Consider the following 22,406-nt stretch of genomic DNA (forward strand, 5'->3'; position numbering starts at 1 on the left):
GCTAGCTCAACCACAAACACAACTGGGAAGTGGATGAATTCCCACAGGAACCCCCTTTCAAGCTCAGTTGCAGAAGCAGAAGTGGGCTGTTTGAGAGTGAGCATGCCTAGTTTTCTTCAGTGAATGTCTGAAGAGTTTGCTATAAGACCCTGAAATTCACAGTATGGAATGTTTGTCTGTTTATCCACCCACACTCACTGTTTTTGTTTTTTGTTGTGGGTTTGTTGTTGTTGCTGTTGTTTTTCAGTTGAGTGCCAGTTTGGCCAGGATATGCATTAATGAGAAGTGCTGATGTATCTCTAAGCAGATGGGATGGCTTTGTCTGAGACAGCACCTGCAGCAGTGCTGAATCCTCTTCTCTGAGCGGTGACATTGGCACAACGAAGAACAGTTCTCCCTGTTGGCAATAACCAACCTCCCTTCAGAGGGTAAGCAGGTGAGTTCCTTCAGCTTTTTCTATTCACACGCAATGAAGCCTTACTTCTTCTCCTGTGTGCAAATACACTCGGAGTCTGCCATGGTCTGGCTCTAGACTCATCCGTGGTCACGTTTTTCTTCACAGAGATGAACTAAAACTTTCCAAGTCAGTTTTGCTTAAGCAGCAGAATGCTTGGGAACCATCCTGGACTCAGAGAGAGGTATTTCCACTGAGGTACTAAGGATACTAAAGTACTAAAACCATTATCTGAATACCTAAGTAATATGGAAAAAAATCCCTGGTTTTATTTGTGCAATATACAATTAGTGAATTATATAGAACATATCTAGAACAGCATCAGCCCTTAGGAGGATGTTTTAGTTCTGCCTCACAGGATTTCCACATTCAGTGCACCTTTTTTTTGTTAAACTAAGACTTTTATGCTTTGCTTTTAATCCAGTGAATGTGGAAATCTTAAGGGACAAAATGCATAAGAAGCAAAAGGCAATTGTGAATAAAACCACAAGAAACAAAGGGGACTTTGCCAAACAACCATAAAAAGGTATAGAAAAAGACAAGTGAAATATGTCTAGTGAAAGAGAAGGAAAAAGCAATTGCAGAGAACACTAGAAATTTCCTATCCATGGAGCCATAGCAGCAGCTCAGAAGAAAGCAGCTGTACCAAGCAGAAACCCAAATTGCTCAGAGACCCTGGGCTTCTCTTGCCAGAAACTGGACCAAACTTACAAATGGCAAGGAAAACGGGAATAGAGACAAAGCAACCTCTTTGCCTTAAATAAAAAGCTTTGCCATAAATCAAAGCTTTCAAAGGACTGCCAGCCACCTCCCCCTCCCCCATCACTCCGCTTCTCTTTTACTGTATGAAAAATAGCAAACTTTAGCTGTGGCTGTTGCACTCTGTTGTCATGGACTTGTTTATCATGCAGCTTGGACAGACACAGTAGATGAGGCCAAAGGGTGATAAAAACGGAATGACTTTTTTTGTTGTGTTGTGTTTTTTGTTTTTTTATTAGAAAAAGAGCTCTTTAGCTTAGGTCTCTACCTAGGCTTTTTTCTTAACCTAGATATAAAAACCAATTTGGCTCCATCCTAACTGGCCAACCAAACTGTGTTATAAGGTTAGGCCATAAACAAATTTAACAACTGTTGTTAATTAAATAGTTATTGTGGTATAGATGGGGTCAAACAAAGGGTATGTGTGGGAGGGGAAGGGAAGAGAGTGCCTAAGTGGCAAAAGGTTGGGGGAATCTTGGCTCCTGATTTAGAAGGCGTGAACAAGCAAGAACTCTGTGGAAAAGACCTCTGGGACATAACAATAATAGTTAACATTTTGAATTTTCATGCAAATATTAATCAATTAATAGCAAAGGACAGCTCATATTCCATCATTCACACTTCCCTGTGCTCTGAAATCATCTTGGTAAGTAAGACTTAGCTTTCCCAAAGCAGAAATCCTTTATCTAACTCTATCAGTGGTATCACTGTAGCAGCAGCACTTCATCGACATATTAGTGCCTTCCCATGCCAGGAGGTTGTCCAAGTTCCAGGTGGTTAAAGGAGTTGTTATGGAATGAGAATTCCAGTTGGAGATTTATAGAAGAGCAACAGGGAAAAAAAATAAAGAAGATTACACTTAATTTCAAGACTCAGAAATGTGCTTTCCTTGTTGAGAAAGTAGAACCTTGCCTGCATATCTGCAGCCTGCCTTGCATACTGATTTTGTGTGTGCCTAGCTAAAACCAGTGCCTGTGACATGATCCGATTTCGACTCTACAGAGGAAGGCAGGAGGAGCAAAATTTATGTTTCAGGTCTGTAAGGCATTTTAAAGTTAATCGGGTCCTTTGGGTCTGATATAATTTGCGTAAGATTGCTGTTGATGATTAGAATAGCTATTTAAGATTTTTGTTAATAGTCTGTTACATGGACCCAGTGGAAAGATTCCAATAGCAGTCTGTTAGTTTTTCCCTGACACAATCAGGTTACAGACCCTTCACAGATGTTGTAAATAGACATCAATACTAAAAGGGAATATTACACAAATTAAAATCATAAGTGTGCTCAAACTGCCAACACAGACATTTTGTTAAAAACATCTGTCACATAAAAGCAAACATTTAAGGCCATTATATTTATAACAATTGTTTTCATTTTTAATATGTACTACATATTTTTATTTTCTTCTGTTATTATTGACTTGAATATTTTTTCTTAGTCTTTAATACTTATTTTTCCCAATATTACTTATGTTCTTGACCATATTAATAATGATGAGGACTTTTAATGAAAAGAAATAAATCTCAGTAGTTGGAAATCTAATAGATACTTGCACAATGAATGAGTCAACTGAGAATCCAACACTATGTTCTCCAAAAAATATATCATTATCAGATATTATAAATACAAGTATTAAGCTGGATGTCTGTTTGGTTACATTCAGCTATTACATTCTGTTCTGAAATTAATTTCTCAGGTGAAAAGGATAAATGACATATAAATCTCCTATCCTGGGGCTTTCTGTTGCATTACTGCTGATGCAGCTGTTCTAGTTGTACCAGTATTCACCATGACACTGTGCAATATGGCCCCCCTGAAGCTGGACACTCCTGGGGTGCTTTCTTCCTGGCACACCTACCACACTGCGATTATCCACCCCTTACTTCTCCCCTTCCACTGTTGCTTGCAGCTTCTGGGTACAGCCTTTGTGATACCTTTTAGCTCAAGGAACTCTAGGGCTACGAGGCTGGTGAAGAGTTTGGAAGGGAAGCCGAATGAGGAACGGCTAAAGTCACTTGGTTTGTTCAGCTTGGAGGAGACTGAGGGGAGACCTCATGGTGGCTACAGCTTCCTCACAAGGGGAGGAGGATGAGCAGGTACCAAACTCTTCTCTTTCGTAATCGATGGCAGAACCTGAGGGAATGGCAGGAAGATGTGCCAGGGGAGGTTCAGGTTGGACATTAGGAAAAGGTTCTTCCCCCAGAGGGTGGTGGAGCACTGGAACAGGCTCCCCAGGGAGGTGCCACGGCCCCAAGCCTGACAGCGTTCAAGAAGAGACTGGACAACACCCTCAGACACATGATGTGAACTGTGGAGTTGTCCTGTGCAGGGACAGGAGTTGGACTCGATGATCCTTGTGGGTCCCTTCCAACTCAGTACACTTCCTAACAGCTCAATCATGTCATAAGATTACATAAATTCAAGTAATTGTCACAATCAGGAAGGCTTTGCTGCTGGGAGAACGAGAGTCTTGATCTGGTTAAAATCAATACTTGCTGTTTTCTTTATTATCTGTGTTCTGAAAACCACTTAAATATATGCTCAGCTTTAAGGCCACACCTAGTTTTCCTTAAGTCAGTGAGATATTTTTTATATAAGGCCTCCATATAGTTAGACATAGTCGAAGAACAGTTGCAGTCTCTTGAGACACTGTGTTTCTGCATGGCACAGAGGGTGTGCCAGACCCTTTACAACTGTAAACAGAGACACATCCCATGGCCTGGGGAATTGCTGAACCAACTCAGACTCACGCAGCGAAGCCATGAAGAACATAAATACTGACTTCTGGTTCAACTCAAGAATGGAGCAGACCTCATGAAGAGATTAGAAAGATGCTCTGTGGTGTAGGACTGAATAGGCCAGGCCCATAGCATCATAGAAAATTTGGTTGGAAGAGACATCTGGAGGTCACCAGGTCATATAGTCTAACCTCCTTCTCAAAGCAGGGCTGCCACCAGCACTAGAGCAGTCTTTAGGTTGAAGGAACATAGAGATTGTTTTTTTTCCTGGTTGTAAGGCGATATCCATACTCATTGCTTTGCAGCACAGCACATTACCCTTTAAAAATCTTACATACAGCTTTTCCGGAACTATCCTGCATGTCAGGATCAGGCCCAGGTAGTTCAATAAAAGCATGATACATTGAAAAGTGCAATTATCAAAATCAGAGTAAAGCCAAAACCAGAAGCTGGTGGGCTTCACTGAGTTGCTGAAACACAGTCAAGAGTGATTTGAGTTCATAAAGGGTATCATGTAGCATCCCACTGCTGCTGCAGCAGCAGGCTTCAGGTTTGCCAAAAGTCCCATCATAACTGTGCATCATATCTGTCAGCCCTGGTATTCAAGAATCTCAACTAGGTACCTCTATTTTGGCATCAGAAAGAGCTCCGTTGACTGTACTAACTAGATTTCAGCTGGCTACAACAGCAACTTACACAACATGCTCTCAGATAAACACTTGCGTGTAGACACCTATAGGCGACAAATCCTACTTTGAGTGGCAAGTCAGGATGTTTCTGGAAGAAAAGGAGTTTTGAATGCTGTTTTAAAGAACACTATGTTCATGCCCATCTTTATTGTGGAGGTACATATCCCATACCCTTAATGTTTCAAAATAAATTATTAGGAGGCCATGCTTTATAAGCCTGGACTCTCAGTTTATGCAGCCTTACTCAGCCCGAAGCATCAGAATTTAAACTTCTCTCATATATGCGTCAGAGTTTCTGTGCTGTCTAACTGACACTTAACTGTATAATCATTGTACTTCTAAATTTTAGTATTTAATAATATTTGCTGAATTGTATTCTGTTGTTATTTTTCATTTAACAGAAAATACCCAAGAGAAACAATAAGAAAAGATAGTGAACACGCATAAAAAAGATGAGGTATTACAATTTCCCCCACACGAATGTCATAATGGTTTTTTAGGCTTTTTCAGTGGGAAAATGGAAGCACAATGGATCACAAATAAAATGTTGCTCTCAGTGTTACTGCTTTTATGAACTGCAAACTAGAACCACCAGGCATTCCGGCAGCGTGTAGATAAGAACCAGCAGCGTCAAGGCACTAACCAGACAGATTCCTGTAAAGCACGTAGGCCCTAGACCTGCATGGGATCCTGTGCTGGAAAACATACGATTCCTGCAATGTGTCAGTTCCTCTGTTTTCTGCTCAACTTAATTTTTGTGTGTATCTTGCTTTGAGACACCTTATTTGCTGTGCTCTGCATTAGTTCAGGCAAGCGTTTGTCGGTCTGCGTGTGTGTTTTGTTCTTTTATTTCAATTACTTTGCTCTGTGAACATAGTTACTGGTGTTTGTGGCACGAGTTCTGGTAGCATTGTTCAATCCTGTTCTTTATGAGCTTAAAAGTGCACAAATTCAGGCATTTCTACACCTGTCTTTCTAATTTAATGCCAAATTAAGCTATTCAGGTAAATCAGTAGAGATTTTCAGAGAACTGGTTTAGGGTGCATGTATGTTCAAAATATTTATTCATAGCCAAAGCAAAGGAGTTTTTCTTTTCTGAGGTAAATGAACTGGAAGATTTAGCAGGAAACAAAATGTAAGAATCAAATTGCTAGGTTATTTTTTTCAGAAAGAATGAAGTAGGAAGTTGAGAGTTAGCTGAGGGTCAGCGTAATATGTCTAAGGGTTTGGCAGGGATTTTCTGAAGTGATTTTATATTTAATTGCATTGCAGCTTTGCATCACAGCTGGACTCTGCTGAGAAAGAGGTAAACTACCACGTGGAAGACCCAATGTGAGAATATTAGCTGAAAATCCATGGACACATCATCTGTCAGTAACTCTGTGTGCTCTTGTGCCTTGCAGAAAAGTGGTCCTTTGAAATCTCTTGCCTATCAGTGAAAGACAGGTTGACGGGTCAACAGTCCCTCGGTACCAGAGGGGAAAGGCAGTGCTGGCCAGCAGACTGGCAAACCACATGTGGTAACTGTCTGCAAGACCTGACAGGTTGGGAAAATTAATCTCTGGTCTTTGGGGCTTGTTCTAGGTCCTTTCAAAGCTCAGTGGGAACTTTCATTGCTTTTTCTTAGTGCTGGCTTGGATAATCTATGCATAGATTTTTCGCAGTGCTCAGTTCAGATCTTACTTCATGCACTCCCGGAGGCACATGGTTTTGTGAACACTTCGTAGGACACTGCCTTTGTGCTTAACTGTTGTATCTATGGCTGATCTCTTCCTTCGAGCATGCAGCTGCACAGGAACCTGTATTTATCCTCAGATTCTTCGTGCTTTCAACTGCATTCAGCTCTTACAAGTGTCTTCTATTTTTTTTGTTGTTGTTGTTGTTGGAGCCTTTGTTCGCCTAAGTCTTTGATCTCACATATCCAAATATACATAGTCTCTCAAACACTGTACTCAGATGGTCAGAGGAAGGAACAGTCTTTGCAAACATGCATTGTGTCAGTATCTCAAATATCAGGGAAAGTCACATGCATAGGGCCAAGCTTCATCCTCTGTTTATAAGACAGTAAGGAGCAGGGAAGCTTCTTATCACTGCACAGAGCAGCTCTGCTTGGAAGGTGAGAGGCCCCAGAGAGGGTCAGTCCTGTCCTGGTGCAGTATTGTGGTGATGCGATGGTGATAAGCAGATATATGGGAGGACAGGAAAGTCACACAACCCTTTTCTGTTCCAGTCTCTTTCCCAGCAGAAGGCTGAAGTCCCTTATAATCACCCCGTGTGGCCTTGAGGTGAGGGTAGAAGGTGAGTTAAGGCCAGTCAAGTGTGGCTGGGGTGTGCTGTGTCATCCAGGTGTTCTTCATGGTTTCTACAAGGGAGGCTTTTTGAGCCGGTGAGATCTTTGCTCTCCCCCACGGGACAGCTCTCACATGGAGCGAGAAGGTGGAGTGGCTAGTGCCACTTTTATGCTGTAAACTCTCTCAAGTGAGAGATAGACTTACAACTTGCCTTACAAATGCCTGGACACCCTGGGAGCTATGTAAACATTAATAGTATGACTGAGCTGTCATTTCATAGGGGACATTCAGAGGATGGGCTGTTCCGCCCTCATGAGTTCTGCTGTGGCACATTTATGCTTTCCAGTAGAGTGTCTCGTACAAAGATGGCCTCCCAGTTTCTTTGGAATAAACAGAACATCAAATGTGACAAAAGCCCACTGTCACAAAATGTTAGCTGATTACGTCTGCTACAGTAATAAATTAACTGTTTAACAAAATTCATATTTGAAGTTTCATGTGTGTGGTTTTTCATGGCCAGAAGCATAAGCTGAGATATGTTTCATTAACGATTTATTTCAAATGGCTCAAATTCTAGACCCAGTCCCTCGTCTGGCATGAATCCCCACAGATGCTTATGTAAACATGTCTGCTTCCATAAATTGCGGGTCTGGCCCTGACATTTTAAAAGATAAGTTTTAATTGAGGAGAAATTAGAATATCTGTCCTCTCTGGGGAGATCCTAAGTCCCTGGGTTTTATATGTTTTCAGCACCTCCAGATTCTTTGTTATCTATGCCCTGCTAAAAGCAGGGGGCTCAATGGCTGTGGTCAAAAGGCAGCGTTTGCAGTAAGAAGATTGTAGTGATTTTATTTTACTTAAATATGTATATATATATATATATATATATATAAAACTTAGTTGGCAATGGCAGTGCCAAAGGGTGTTAGAGAAAAAGGAGTCCGGTGACCCTCAAGACCTATGGTTGTGGAAGGCATTCACAAGCCTGTGTGCTTTTCTCCCAGGAGGATACAACCCCCACACAGCGGACTTGCTCTCTCACATAGTGTCTTCCCCAGCCATGACCCAGCATGTATGACATACTGGGCAGTACTAGTGCACTAGCCAGGAGGAAGCCAGTTGTTAAAGAGAAGGTTAACTGTGTTTTGTTTACCAGTATCCAAATTTTCTATGTATGACTGCTACAAAAATGACAGGAGTTTCTCTTGCAAGTGAGCGAGAAGTTTGATCTTTATTTTGTGTCTGTGTCCAGAATGAACTGTCTTTCCACCATTACATATAGGATCCATAGGAGACTATGTTAGGAATCTGCATTGACTGTCCATGGTGCCTCAACTCCCCTTGAGAATAATTTAATCTCTGTTCTGCCTTTATTCACATTCTGCCATTCAGGCTTCCCCTGAGTACCTCGTCAATGGAGAGTAAGTGCAGTGCAGGATTTGGTCCTTTCACTTCAATTTTTACGGTGTGTTCTTATATAAACACATTTCGAGGAGTTTTACAAAAGCTGCATAATTCAAGACAGCTTTTGGCACGATGATAAGAACTGAAAAGAGAGCAGAAAATATCCTTTCACTTTGATTTCAAAACGGAGGAGTAAAAAGTGTCCCAGACATCTGAGATGGAACGGTCCAGAAAAAGACTTCTTAGCAACCCCCATCTACATAAACAGTGAGACAAATGAGCCAGTATGAAATGCGGTGAAAAGCCATGGGAGCTCCAGCATGTACTTTTTAGGGTCTCAGAAGCTGAAAAAAACCAACTTTAAGCCTAGAGCTTGTCGGGAATTTTCTGCTTGGGTTGACCTTCCACACAAGAAAAGGTTCTCTCTGTAACACCAACACTGGAAAACACTGATTTTGTAAAAAGCAAAACAAAACAAAACCAAACAAAAAAAACAACCCGACATTTCCATTTGGGAAATTCTAATTAAATATCTCATTTTAGGTTATTTATTTAGCCAGTTAAGAGTTATTTAAACTCACTTGGAAAATTTAATTAGAAGTCACTGTAAGAAAATAGTAAGGAGCCCACATCATTGCCTAGACGTAATCACATTATGTTGTCTGAGATGTGCTGCCGTATCTCACCTGGTTTCTAGCTGCTATCACAGCCCTGTGTCTCATCTGTCAGCCCTCTGTGGGTATCTTTGGATGCATTACTGCACCCCATCTTTCTCGGAGCCTGCAGCTGACCCAGGCTGTTTCTTCCTTACCACCTTTTTTGAGGCCCAGTACTGAAACTCATTTAGCAGGATGTGTTCCATGAAAGCCAAAGGTGAACTCAGAGAAATCTGGTGTCCATCTGGCTGTTCTGTCTGGTTTCCCATTTACCTGCTGAGCTGACGGCCCAATCTGGTCTGGGAGCCCTGTGTAACTCGCTCTGGCTCTGCCGGGAGAATGACCTACAGAATTAGCTTTACATACATCTCACAAGCTCTGGATGGAAAATTCAGAGAAAAAGCAGACAGATACCTGGACAGCGTCCCAGATCTTCGGGAGGAGGTGTCGGGGGGAAGTTTTCTGCAAATTTTTTCTACTTGGGAAGAGATAGACTTGGTATTGTGTCCAGTGTATGTCTTTTCTATGGATGTTCTTTCATTAACCAAGTATAACCATCCATAATATAAACTTTAAATAACCCACCACATGGTAAGAAACTACAGGTAAGTAACATTTAGAATGGTTCAAATGAAGTCAGCCAGAACCTAAAGTTTCCTTTTTTTTTTTTCTGTAATGGAAAGTAGAAAATTACAGCCTTGGACTTTTTACTTCTTCCAACTGATATTCAGATTGACCATGGCACATTCAGGTGAGTGAAGATACTATAAAATTTAATTAGAAGTCACTGTAAGAAAATAGTAAGGAGCCCACATCATTGCCTAGACGTAACCACATTATGTTGTCTGAGATGTGCTATAAATGTCCAATAGGCCATTACAACTTCAAACATATGAATGAAGATCTACATGGTAAAATTAACTACTTCCTCCAACTATTTAAGAAAATTATAATATCTTGCTTACATGAACAGGACTAAGACATACATATGTGTTGTATAACCCTTTCACAACATCTAATAGAATCTGATTCTTTTTAAGCATATCATTGCCTTAATTCATAGAATCATAGAATCATTTCGATTAGAAGACATCCTCAGGATCCTCAAGTCCAACCATAATCTAACTCTAGCACTTAACCATGTCCCTAAGCACCACATCTAAATGCCTTTTAAATACCTCCAGGCATGGTGACTCCACCACTTCCCTGGGCAGCCTGTTCCAATGCCTGACAACCCTTTCTGTGAAGAAATTTTTCCTAATATCAAATCTAAACCTCCGCTGGTGCAACTTGAGGGCATTTCCTCTTGTTCCTATCACTTGCTACTTGGGAGAAGAGACCAACACCCTCCATGCTACAACCTCCTTTCAGGTAGTTGTAGACAGCGATCAGGTCTCCCCTCAGCCTCCTTTACTCCAGCCTAAACAGTCCCAGTTTTCTCAGCCGCTCCTCATCAGACTTGTGATCCAGACTCTTCACCAGCTTCATTGCCCTTCTCTGAACTCGCTCCCTCACCTCAATGTCTTTCTTGTACTGAGGGACCCAAAACTGAGCACAGGATTCGAGGTGGGGCCTCCCCAGTGCCAAGTACAGGGGCACAATCACTTCTCTAGTCCTGCTGGTCACACTATTCCTGATACAAGCCAGGATGCTGTTGGCCTTCTTGGCCACCTGGGCACACTGCTGGCTCATATTCAGCTGGCTTCCAATCAACACCCCCCAGATTCCTCTTTGCCAGGCAGTTTTCCAGCCACTCTCCCCCGAGGCTGTAGGGCTCCATGGGCTTGTTGTCACTCAAGTGCAAGACCCGGTACTTGGCCTTGTTGAACTTCATACAACTTCAGCCTGTCAATCCAGCCAATCCAGATCCCTCTGTATGGCTACCCTACTCTCAAGCAGATCAACACTCCCACCCAATGTGGTGTCATCTGCAAACTTAATAAGGGTACACTCCATCTTCTTGTCCAGATCATTGATAAAGAGATTAAACAGAACTGGCCCCTGTACTGAGCCCTGGGGAACACCACTCATGACTGGCTGCCAACTGGATTTGGCTCAGGTTACAGGACATTGTATTTTGTCTAAATTTCCACACTAAGGAACTCAGTGCTCTTTGGTCAGGGGCATACCTCAGCTGTAGCAGCTTGATTGAATTATGTTTTGTAAATGCTTACCTGCCCAAAACTTATTACATTAGATTAACAAGGCAGCAAAAAGAAAATTAAATTTGGGTTTATTTTCATATTATAGAAATGGGATGTTAATTTTTAATGACAATAAAAAGTAAATCACCTACAGCAAGCACTAGGAAATTGTCAGTAACTGAGATGGGGTTTTTTTTCCCTTTCAAGGACTATATTGTAAGGTACTTTCAGGGTCAGATGTAGCTCTGATATGGTTGGGGCTGGCAATGTAGCTACACAAATCCTCTCATGTCATGTTGCTCCTCCTAAGACAACCAGGTCATCTTTACCCTTCCTTATATGCATGTCTGACTTCTGTCATCAAACAGTTCAACAGCGCTGGGTTTTTTTATTTTTGTATTCACATTCTTCAATCTGCCTGTAGAAATTGCATATTTGATTGTCGTACACTTGATTGAAAACTGCTGTGTGGAAATAGGTAACACTAGATTTGGAAAATGGTTTGCATGCACTTCCATGGGTCTAGGCCCAATCCTGCAAACTGCAACCACCCTGAACTTAACAGCAGTTCGCATTTGGAAGATAAGACCATGCACTGCACAGGTCTCTCATTCTAGAGAAATTAGCTTTGTATTTATAACCTTTGCAGAAGAGCTTTAGTCTTCATTTTTGCCTTTGGAAAAAACAAAACCAAACCAAAATATGAACTTCAGTATTTCCAGCAAATCTCCAAGGAAACTCCCGTCTAAATTATGTGAACCATTAAGTTTATGGGTATAGCTGTTAAACTCAGTTGTTGTCTAATTGTATTCATGCTTAAGCTTGAGCTGTAGGACAGAAACCAAGCCATATTATAATTGGATTAAAAATATAGTGTGCCCCATGTAGAGACCCTAGTCCTCTCCCAGGACTAGATGACAGAGGGATTTGGATGGAAGTGAACAGGCTGTCATCACTTCTTCCTACACTGAAAAACTAACTGCAAATATAAGACTTTTCTCCCAGGCCTTACTTACTCATCCTGGATTCTTCCAGCCATTTGTAAAAGAGACAGCCTTCCCTCTTCTTGGATTAGGCAATGGTGAGATCCTGGATTTCAGGGACTATCTCTTCTGGAGCTTCCCTAGTGTGGGCTGGTCAGCCTCTATGGCCCTATATGGTAGTCACCAGCATTGCCCCAGCTGTAGGGTGTGTGACACCAACAACAACCCCAAGAAAACCCAGGGTTTCCTTGAAAAGGACCCTACGCTAAAAGGAAGTCAGGGCATCATCTGAAAGCTGGAACAGATACAATCTTTTCCAATTTCTGTCAATCTGGACCCTGACACGAGATCTAACTGGGTTAATAGTGCCTATTTAGAAGGCACCACCTGGCTTTCATCTACACTGCATGGCACAAGCTTCCTCATGAGCAAACTGCATCTGTACCAACTTGGCTCAAGATCTCCTGCAAGCCTGGTGAAGCACCTTGCCATCAGGTGTCATCATTATTCTGTGCAACCTTTTCAGCTCAAAGTTTCTAAAATAGTGCAAGGCCAAGGCTGCAGCCCACCAGAGTTATATTTTTGCAGCGAGACAGTGAGGTCCACGTTTCATGCCCTGGGCTGTGACATAAAAGCATATGGAGGAATTTGAGGATGAAAAGCCTGCTCAAATAGCATTAGAGAATGATAGAAGATGGAGAGATGCAAAGCTGGTACAGGTCTGCCTGAGCACTGTCTTGGGCAGAGCTATTTGGAGATGTCCAAAATATAGCTAGAGGGAAAATAAAGTAGTAAGTAGTAAGGGTAGTCGAGAACCTCCTTTCCTTTGCACTGCAGAAATACTCAGAGATGGCATTGCACAGCTCCTGTCTGCTGCCAGCAGTTAACATCTGTGGGCAAAGAGGTCCTGCCTGTAAGTCATGTGGGGCCAAAAGTTCCACATCACTGCTAATTTTAACCTGTGCTGCTTTTTCACAGATATGAAGAGAACTTGAGCTGCCTGCTGAGTGTCCTGTGCTGTGCTCCCAGCTCAGGGCAGCTCTCCAGCAGCAGGAGCAGGGACGGATGGATAGAAACACAATAATTCAGCATTTCCCTCTTCCTGAAACTGCAATTGCTAGCCATGGCAGCTGGTTATCCACAAGGGTAACACTGGTCCATGTTACCCGGGGTCCAAAGTTCAGGCCTGTGCCTACCTTCTTGCTGCTAAGGCTCCTGCTTCCCAAAGATGTGGCTGCCGTGAGTCTAGACCCTCCTTTCTGGCACGAGGGCTTCGCAGCGAGTGTGACATGGTCCACATTTATTTGGCTAAGTACCTCATTAGCTGTTGGTGGTTTTGGTTTTCACCTCTGATGAGGGCAGGGCACCACCAGGGTCAGAAGGAGGGGCACAACAGGATTCGGGAGCTTAATGTGTGCATACATGGAGCTATAATTTTCCTTGGACGTGCTTCTGTGGGTCCAAGCAAACACAGCATTTGTGCTTTCACTGCCAACAGCATCGCTTTGCTACTGTCTTCCATTTCTTCCACACATGGCTTTCTAAAAGGACTGAATAAAATGAATTTTATTGCAGTTTTATTAAATAACTTTGGTTTATGTTAGTGTATGCATCAAGATTGCCAGCATATGTCCTGTTTCTGGGTATATTTAAGCTGGAATGGACGATAAAATACATATGGGAAGACATCAGAGTTGGCAGAAAAGATGTTTTCCTGTGAAAAACGGTGACACTGAGTGCTATCAAAACCAGCCTAAAACTACCTTCAAAAGGGCCAGGATTTTACCTCAACAATTTGAAGAAACCTTTCCCATTTAAATGTTCTCTCATTCTGTAAATGAGCAATATTATTCATCTTAGGTCTGTCACATAAAGAAAAAATGTACATATGAGTTTAATCCCTTTGTTGGTTTATAACCTTAGAACTCAGGCAAGAGAGTCACAAATCCATGTAGACATCCCTGAATGCTGACTTTTGCATTTGGATTTCTGATTTAGTTGAAAAATATATAAAAACTTGTGTAGCCAGACAGCTCCCTATTGGCTACACATCTGTATGGGCTCAAGAGCACCATATATTTTTGTAAAGATCTGGAATACATTGTGCTCAATGAATTGGCCCCTCATACGCTCATTTCAAACAGCAGATTCGGATGAACTCACATATCATGGGACCATCTATGGCAAAACAATACCTCTGTGGTCAAATCCAGTGGGAGCTGCTATCATAAAAGTGGAAGTTGTGTAGATGCAGAAATAAATAATTGGGGGGCAATTAAAATGTACTTCCAGATCAATATTAGTGACTGCAAGCTACATTCAGCATCTCAGGAATTAGTTTTGCATTTTTTAAAAAATCACAATGAGTGAAGAAAAGCAGCTTCTACGGTAAGGATTCACCTACTTGATCTCAGCACTCTAGAAAAGAGATACCTGGTTTGAGGTATGAAAATGTCATCTAGAAATGTCATTTATAGAGAACTTCATGGCAGTTTGGCAGCAGAATATGTCATCTTGTGAGCTTGCGTTTTTCTCCATTGACAACAGGGAAAATATACAGGACTCCATTCAGAGCAGTACACTTAAGTTTTATCCAGCTAAAATTAGTAATCTACTGTTGAATGTGTACTCAGTAGACCACTTACCCAGTGCATGTGCATAAACAGCAAGCAAGGGTACAATACTGAAAGCAGACTTACTAGTGTTTTTGTTGATACGTAGCTTTTTCCACGCCTCACTCTGAAGGCCCAACTCAGCCTCTCTTGTTAGGTGAAGAATGTGCCTTATCCTTCTTATTCACCTGACCCGACCTTGTTTCTTTAAGAATGCAAAAGTCCTTGAATGCATCCAGAGGAGAGCAACAAAGCTGATGAAAGGGATGGAAGGAATATAAGGAGTTGCTGAGGACTTTGGGCTTGTCTAGTTTGGAGAAAAGGAGGCTGGGAGGGGTGATCTCGTTGCTCCCTGCAGCTTTCTGAGGAGGGGAAGTGGAAAGGGAGGTGCTGAGCTCTTCACCCTGGGATCCAGTGAGAGGAGACATGGGAATTGTTCAAAGATGGTTTAGACAAGTGATTAGGAGGCATTTCTTTACTGAGATGGTGGACAAACCCTGGAACAGGCTTCCTAGAGAAGTGGTTGATGCCCCAAGCCCATCAGGGTTTGTGTCATTTGGACAATGCCCTTAACAACATGATTTAACTTTTGGTCAGCCCTGAACTGGTCAGACAGTGGACTAGATGATCATTGTAGGTCCTTTCCAACTGAAATAGTATTCTATTCTATTCTATTCTATTCTATTCTATTCTATTCTATTCTATTCTATTCATTTTTCTCCTGTAAACTTAAACAGATCACTGTTTGCAATCACTAAACCTTAACTCTAGTTTGGCTACTTAGCTGAGTGTACACCCATTTAAACTACGCAGATTTCAGATGTGAAAGCTCCGTTTTCTTTCATGACCAGGATTCTGGTAGAGTGGGTAAAAACTGCACACAGATTTATGAATCCTGTTGTTCACCCAGCCTAATATTTGGCTCTGCTTCAATCTCTTTCTCTTCCTGTTTTCCCAAGAATGTTCCCCCTTTGGAAGCCAGCTTCATTAATGCAAAGTTCAAAATTCTCCAGAGACTCCCTCCCACCTTCCCAGCCAGCTCACATCCTCACTAGGAGCCTGGCAGGTTTGTCCTTACCAAGACAGGCTCTTTTCCAGGGCCCTCTGGTCAGAGTTGGTTCCTCCTCCTGCCACCTGATATCCTGTGTGCAGCACAAACCCACATCCCTCAGCTCTTTTAAGCTCAATTTCCTCCCTCTGAATTCCTTGCTGAATTTAGGTGACCCATAATGTTTCCCAGAAGGTCCAATTATGAGTCACTTGCTCTTAACACATGAACCATCTTTCAGCACATCTGCAAAGTGAACTGTAGCTAGCACAGGTGAGACTGAGCCTCTAGCAACTCCGTTCCATGCCAAAAATGTGTATTTAGACTTTCAGAAACACATAAACCATTCTAATATCCCCACTTCTGAAGACACAGGACTATATTTATTTGTGGCTTTTAATAAATATATAAGTAGTGTCACTTGTTCCTGGCTAGTATTAATATTGCTAGTGTTATGTTAGTTGTGGTAGCAGTCTGAGGAACGTTGTAAATTGGCAAAAATGTTACTAAGAAAAATAACCCCCAATCTCCTGTCCGTTTTTCCTGTCTCACAGCATCCCTCTCCATGTGAGCACAGCAGCCTGCGTGCCTGCAAAACGAGCTGCCCTGGGGAGGGCATCCGCCTGAAGATTGTGTTTTTTACTGGGTAAGCTTAAACCCATCTCAGCTTGTCACTCGAGTTCTCTGCACAACTACAAGGGAGGAGGCAAAGCAGAAGCAGGAAAGCGAGGTGAGACTGGGCAAAGGTGGGACTGTGTCTTTCAGCACCGATGCCTCTGTATACCAACTTGTAGTGTCTATTGAACTGCACCTTAAATTAGTTTACTTGATGTTGCCTCTGAAGAAAATTCTACTTACAACTCTTTCAAAGATCCAGAAAATTAAAAAAAAAAAAAGCTGTTCTATGGTGGAAATGCTTCTGAGAACAAAATCCTCTCTTCAGGTAACCACGTTTTTTTCAGCTCCTGTCAGATTTTACTCCCTAGATTTTATGTGGAGCTCTTTGTGGTTTCAGATTTTTTTATAAAGAAGCTTTTGTGACAGTCAGAACACAGTTAGTAGTTAAAAAAACAAAACAAAAAAAACCCAAAAGTGTGTACAGCCTCTGAAACAGTTAATGCAAAATGATAAAGCTGTACCTCACTCATGCAGGAAAAATACCAGCCCTTTCTTTACTCCAACATCAACATGTTTACCACTGGGCTGGAGGGAAGACAACACCCTAGGTATACTCTTAAGAATAAAATTATTTTGTCCTGCAGGAATTTTCATTGCTTTTACGCTCGCAAATACAGTACAGATGTGGATATTAGGAGAAAGCATTTGAAAAGCCATAAAACTGCTACTTATTTTATCATCTACTTATAGTCTCTATATGATTACCCTGTCTTTAGTTACGGCAGTGCATTAGTCAGCTGTGCTCAGCACTGACACATGGCAGATGAACCGCTCTGTGTGCTGCTCCTGTGGTGCTCTAAAGCTGATAAAACTCAGCAGCTGTTATTTTCACTGGCTTGTGCAGCGCATAGTGGGTGTTCTGGTCACTTTATAAATATCACCTTTACACTTCCAAATGCTTAGAAGCACATTTATTTCTAACAGAGTATCCCCACTTAGGTGCAATGTGTGTTTAGCTGGTGTTACATAAAAAGGTTGGTTCTGAGGTCAAAACGTCTCTCCAGAATGACACATACATGAGTGAAAATATTTTTACATTTGTATCCTAGGAACATACACCTAAGTCTGGTCAAGTGTTCTGCACAGGAAGAGCCACGCTGGTGGAAGAAGCTGCAGTGTCCAGCTGCTGCTTCTGGCCCTTGGCTGCAAAGTCCCAACCCCACAGCTGAGCCAGCAGAAGTGGCCACGTGGGTTGTCCCCACCACACCAGTGCTGAACCACCCACACCAATTCAGGTGTTCATCATTTTATAAGTGAACTGCGCTGGCTCTGTGTTTTCAGAACAAGTGACAATCCCAGCTAACCCTCTATGGGGACACTAACACGTAGCAAAACAATGGGAAGAAGCTGGAAAGGAACAGTAGGGGAAATATGATAGAGGTCTGCAAAATGTTGGCTGCTGTGAAGAAAGACTGACCACTCACTTGTCCCTTCCAGTACAAGACTGGTGTCAGACTGAAAACAAACAAAAGAAATTCTTCAAGCAGCAAATGGGCATGGATTTTTTTGCCAAAAGGCACTGGATGCATGGATTTAAAGGGAGAATAGACAATCACTTGGAGAGGGGTCCACTATGAGATACTAAACAAACAAAAGAAATTCTTCAAGCAGCAAATGGGCATGGATTTTTTTGCCAAAAGGCACTGGATGCATGGATTTAAAGGGAGAATAGACAAGCACTTGGAGAGGGGTCCACTATGAGATACTAAACAAACAAACAAACAAAAAAAAGAAATTCACAGACACAAAACCTGTCCCAAGTTGAGAATGGTCAGAGTCTGTGGAAACACTTTACAACTTGTCTGTTCTCATTCGTCAACAAGCATCCCCTTGCGGCCGCTGTTTTTCTTTTCCCTGAGGGACACCATGAGTGTGAACCCCCATTGCCACAATTCAGGCAGATGAGTTGCCTGTTTTGGGGACAGTTGCAAGGTGAGTACACTCAAAGTGCTGGGGATGAGCCTCAGTTGGGGAAAACACTGAGGGTATCCCCTGCCGCTTTTGGAGTCAGAATACGGGCTCAGGTTACTCTGACCTAAGGCAGTACAGCTGTCCTTAGGTTCACCATCTAGCCAAAACAATGGACAATTACATGGAAATCACGTAATCACATGCCTATGCTCAAAACTATGCTCCTGAAAGCCTCTGCTTGTTATCCATGAGCATTTTACATGGGTCTCTGAAAGCTTCTGAGGATCTATGATCACTCAGCACCTAAGCTCCATTAACATCTATTGTCCAGGTATTTCTCTGCCTGAACACCCACGGGGTTCATCCCTGTGGGCATTTGTACAGCAGCAAATCAGTCCTCAGTAGCTCCATGCTGTGGCAGCAGTAGCTTCCACCTTCCTTTGTATGATGAAGGTAGCTACCAGCAGAAAACCATAATCTTTTTGGGTGGTTTTACAGAAGAGCTGCTAGTGAGGAAGCACCAAGCAGCAGTTACGCGGTATGGAGGACCAGTGCTCAAGCTCCATCTTGACCCTGTTTTATTCAGTGGTGTTCATTCCCATGATTCCTGCTCTGCTTTGTTAATTAGTCCTGTAGTTAATATCCCCACTAGGGAAGGGAGGGACCAAGATCTGAGTACATATGAGTGAGGGGATTTTAACTCCTATTTCCCACAGCGCAGGAATAAGTGAAATGCTCATTCTCGCTGCCCATCTTCCCATGTGGCAGCAGCAGCAGCAGAGCCCAAGCATATTTAGCCCAGGCAAATGGGAATGTCCTGCTTGGTTTGCCCTTGCGAAGGCACCAAGGAGCATGCCCTCCACACCACTCCATGGTTCTTCCACTCCTGCTGCCACGTTGCTGGAAATACTTTGCCAGTCCAGAAACTACTATAAATAGAGAGTGAAGAATTGTTTGTAGCAGTCAGCTAGGGTAAAGGGAGAGCAGGGTCCAAATCCTTGTTTGCATTATGTTGTAGTTTATAACCAATTTTTTGTCCCAGGCCAAGCCAGGTCTGAGACACAGACAGGAGCCCAACACCTCTTTTCCCCAAATGGCAGAGCTACAAAATGATGCTCTCTTCTTCGGGCTCTTTCCTTGGTGAGGCATTAAATCCTCTTCTAGCACAGCTTGAAGACATGGGATACATGTCCCCAAAAAGCTTCTCAGATCATAGTGAAGAGATGAGAGTTGAAACCCATCCTCCACTAAGGTGAGTAACAGCAGGGGGTGCCCTAAAAGCTACCTATTGTAGCAGTGAAGCTTATAAGTCCAGATCATTTAGTGGGTCTTGTGGATCAGACTATGCATCTGTCCTCTGCCCATACCAAATTCCGAACTGTCCCAAGAGAAGTGCAAGGTATATGATGAAGGGACACTGTGCAATTGCCTTCTTCCCAGAGACTAATTTCTTCCTAATCCTCATCAGTTCCTGGTTGGATTTCACCTTGAAGCTGAAGGGCTTATATCTTTTGGAAGTGTTTATTCATCTCCACAACAATCCAGAGTTCTCCTTAATAACATTCACATATTAAAAAAAAAAAAAAAAAAGTGATTAGATGTTCAAATTAGATCAACATATTCTGGGAACACATATAGCACATTTCCTGGACACACAGTCTCTCCTGAGCCCAGGTGCTCCCTCAGGCCCTGCTCCACCATCCCACCAGCACTGTAATGTGCAAACAGCAACAGCAGCAACCAGCAGCAGCGCAGAACTCAACCATTCCTGGTAAACCCCACTATCATCTGCTGGGGACAAAAGCGGATGGACTCACAGCCACCTGAGCTTTTTAAAAATGATTATCAGGTGTGACTGGGCTTTGGAGCTAACTACTACAAGATCTTAGCCTCCCCTTCCTCCCTTTCAGTCCAGACGCTTGAAGGAAGAGAGAATATCCCAAATCTGTACCACCAAATGCTCCAGCACTGTGTCTGCAATGCCTCATCATCCCGATGCTGTCAGTGGGTGCCAACTCAAACAAAAAACAGTGAGCATGGTGCAGACAGGGGGAAATGGGCTTCTCCCCACGCGCTGATGGAGACGGAGCAGCGCGTGGCAGTGGCTCCGCAGCCCCTCCTGGCCCAGAGAGGCACCGAGCCGGGGCGGTAGACCGCTGCAGGTGCAGAAAACCCATGGAGCTCGAGTCTCCCTGCAGATTTCCTACGTTCCTTCCAAAGTCACAGTATTTTAATTGATATTTCTTGGGAGAATTCAACAGGTGCAACATAAATCCCAGGGATTGTGCTGAATCCCACAAAACCTTGACTTGCATTTTGGAAGAAGGGAGGGGGGAAAGAAGTTTTGTTGCTCTTTGGGTTTTTAGCCTTGAGCTACATGAGACAGAAAAAATGCTGTATTTGCTCAAAGTGCTGCCAGATTAAAATAAGCAGCTATCCATCTTATTTTCCCGAAAGGATGGTTAACTCATTGAGAAAAACTCATTGACTGTAAAAATACATTCAATTATAGCAGAACAATGATAGGGACAAACTTCTCTTTTCCTTACCTATCTTGGAATAGGGGGAAAAAGCTCCTATATCTGTTTCTGCCCCTTCAGACTTCCTCAGCAAAGCAGATGAGACAGTAGCTGTGTCAGGAAAAGAACCTTTGGATTTATGGATACACACTAGAACTCTGTTAAAAACACTTAATAGACCTATTTTGCCATGGTTTTAGTTATAAGGTGAGAGGTACTAGAGGTAATGAAAGTAGATGTCACAACATACGATTTCTTTAGCAGTAAGTTGTGATATATCTCCTCTTGGTTTACTCTCTACTTGACCTATGGCTCAATATCTTCAGGGCTCCACATGGTACATGGATAAACAATGAAGAGATAGGGAGGGAGATGTTGGAAACAAAAACAGACTTCCACTTCTCATTTTTGCAATTGTCCATGTATAATATTTTTCTAAGAAAATTCCTGATAAGGGTTTGTTAGAGAGTTAGGAGGTTTTTTAATGTTTTCTGTATAAAACAAGTTTTAGAAAATGTTAATCCACCCCAAAGCTTCAGACCACCTAAGAAGATCATATTTCTAGCCATCAGAAAGTGAGCAAGCTGATAAACTGCAAATCTGTGTGTTCTTCTCCACACTCCTGTATCCACTTCTCTGTTCTTTCACCTCATTTGCAGTTTCATATGAGTGCCTGGCACATGTCCTGCACTGATGCCAGGCTAGTTTATCTCCACTCCTAAGATGGGATTGATACACCTGATTTTGGAAGAGACAGTGACAGTAAAGCCCTCCTCTGAGAAGCAAGAGAATGACCAGCACTTCTCCAGAGGGAATTGCTGTGAAATGTTCTGCCGAGTGCTGTGGAAATCTAACAGGGTTCAAAGAGAGTGGGACCAGGCATGTCTCTCCTCATTTTCCCCTAACAAAGCAGATTTGTCTACATTTATAAAGAACACAAAGAGAGAAGGCTACCTGAAGTTTAACTAGGGAGCAAATGGAAAGTTTAGATAAAAGTCTTCCAAGGAAACATAATGAGCAGAATTACAGTAGAAACAGTTGCTATATGGATAAGGCAAAATATTTGACAAGGAAAACATATCTGAGAAGAAAGCACAAGGGCAGAGCTATTATAGCCTCTGAGGCCTTTTCCCTCAGACTTCTTATTTTATAACATATTTCTAAAACACAACACCCACAACTGTTTTTCTTCATCTATCAAAGCATAAAATTGCCAGTCCTTTGACCTAACTTAAATGAAGGAAGTAGCAATGTTAGGTTTAATTAAAAACAGCAAATATTTGTACAGCTGTCCTTGGTTTCACGGCACAGAAATAGGTTTAGCATCAAATCTTACAGTTTTAAATCCTCTGGGAACCATATACAAAAACATATAGGATCCTTCTGGCTAACTTGCCAAAGCCAGAAATGCCTTTTTTTGGAGTTATTTCAGGTGGGGCTCGTTCAGCCTTCCTGTTTCCAGCCCACTGTTTTCCTACTTGAGATTTTTTTTTTGATTTTTTCTGCACTCCGAATGTGG

At 42.3% G+C, this 22,406-nt stretch overlaps 1 long non-coding RNA gene across 1 annotated transcript; it reads left to right on the top strand.

Annotated features, from left to right (window-relative positions):
• Nucleotides 1-234: 234 nt before the first annotated feature.
• Nucleotides 235-16,503, top strand: LOC139826973 (uncharacterized). Its single transcript, XR_011737139.1, has 3 exons — nucleotides 235-436; nucleotides 9,679-9,743; nucleotides 16,334-16,503. It is a non-coding gene; the product is annotated as an uncharacterized lncRNA (long non-coding RNA).
• Nucleotides 16,504-22,406: the final 5,903 nt, after the last annotated feature.

The sequence above is a fragment of the Patagioenas fasciata genome, chromosome 1, assembly GCF_037038585.1.
Source record: "Patagioenas fasciata isolate bPatFas1 chromosome 1, bPatFas1.hap1, whole genome shotgun sequence".
Lineage (NCBI taxonomy): Eukaryota > Metazoa > Chordata > Aves > Columbiformes > Columbidae > Patagioenas > Patagioenas fasciata.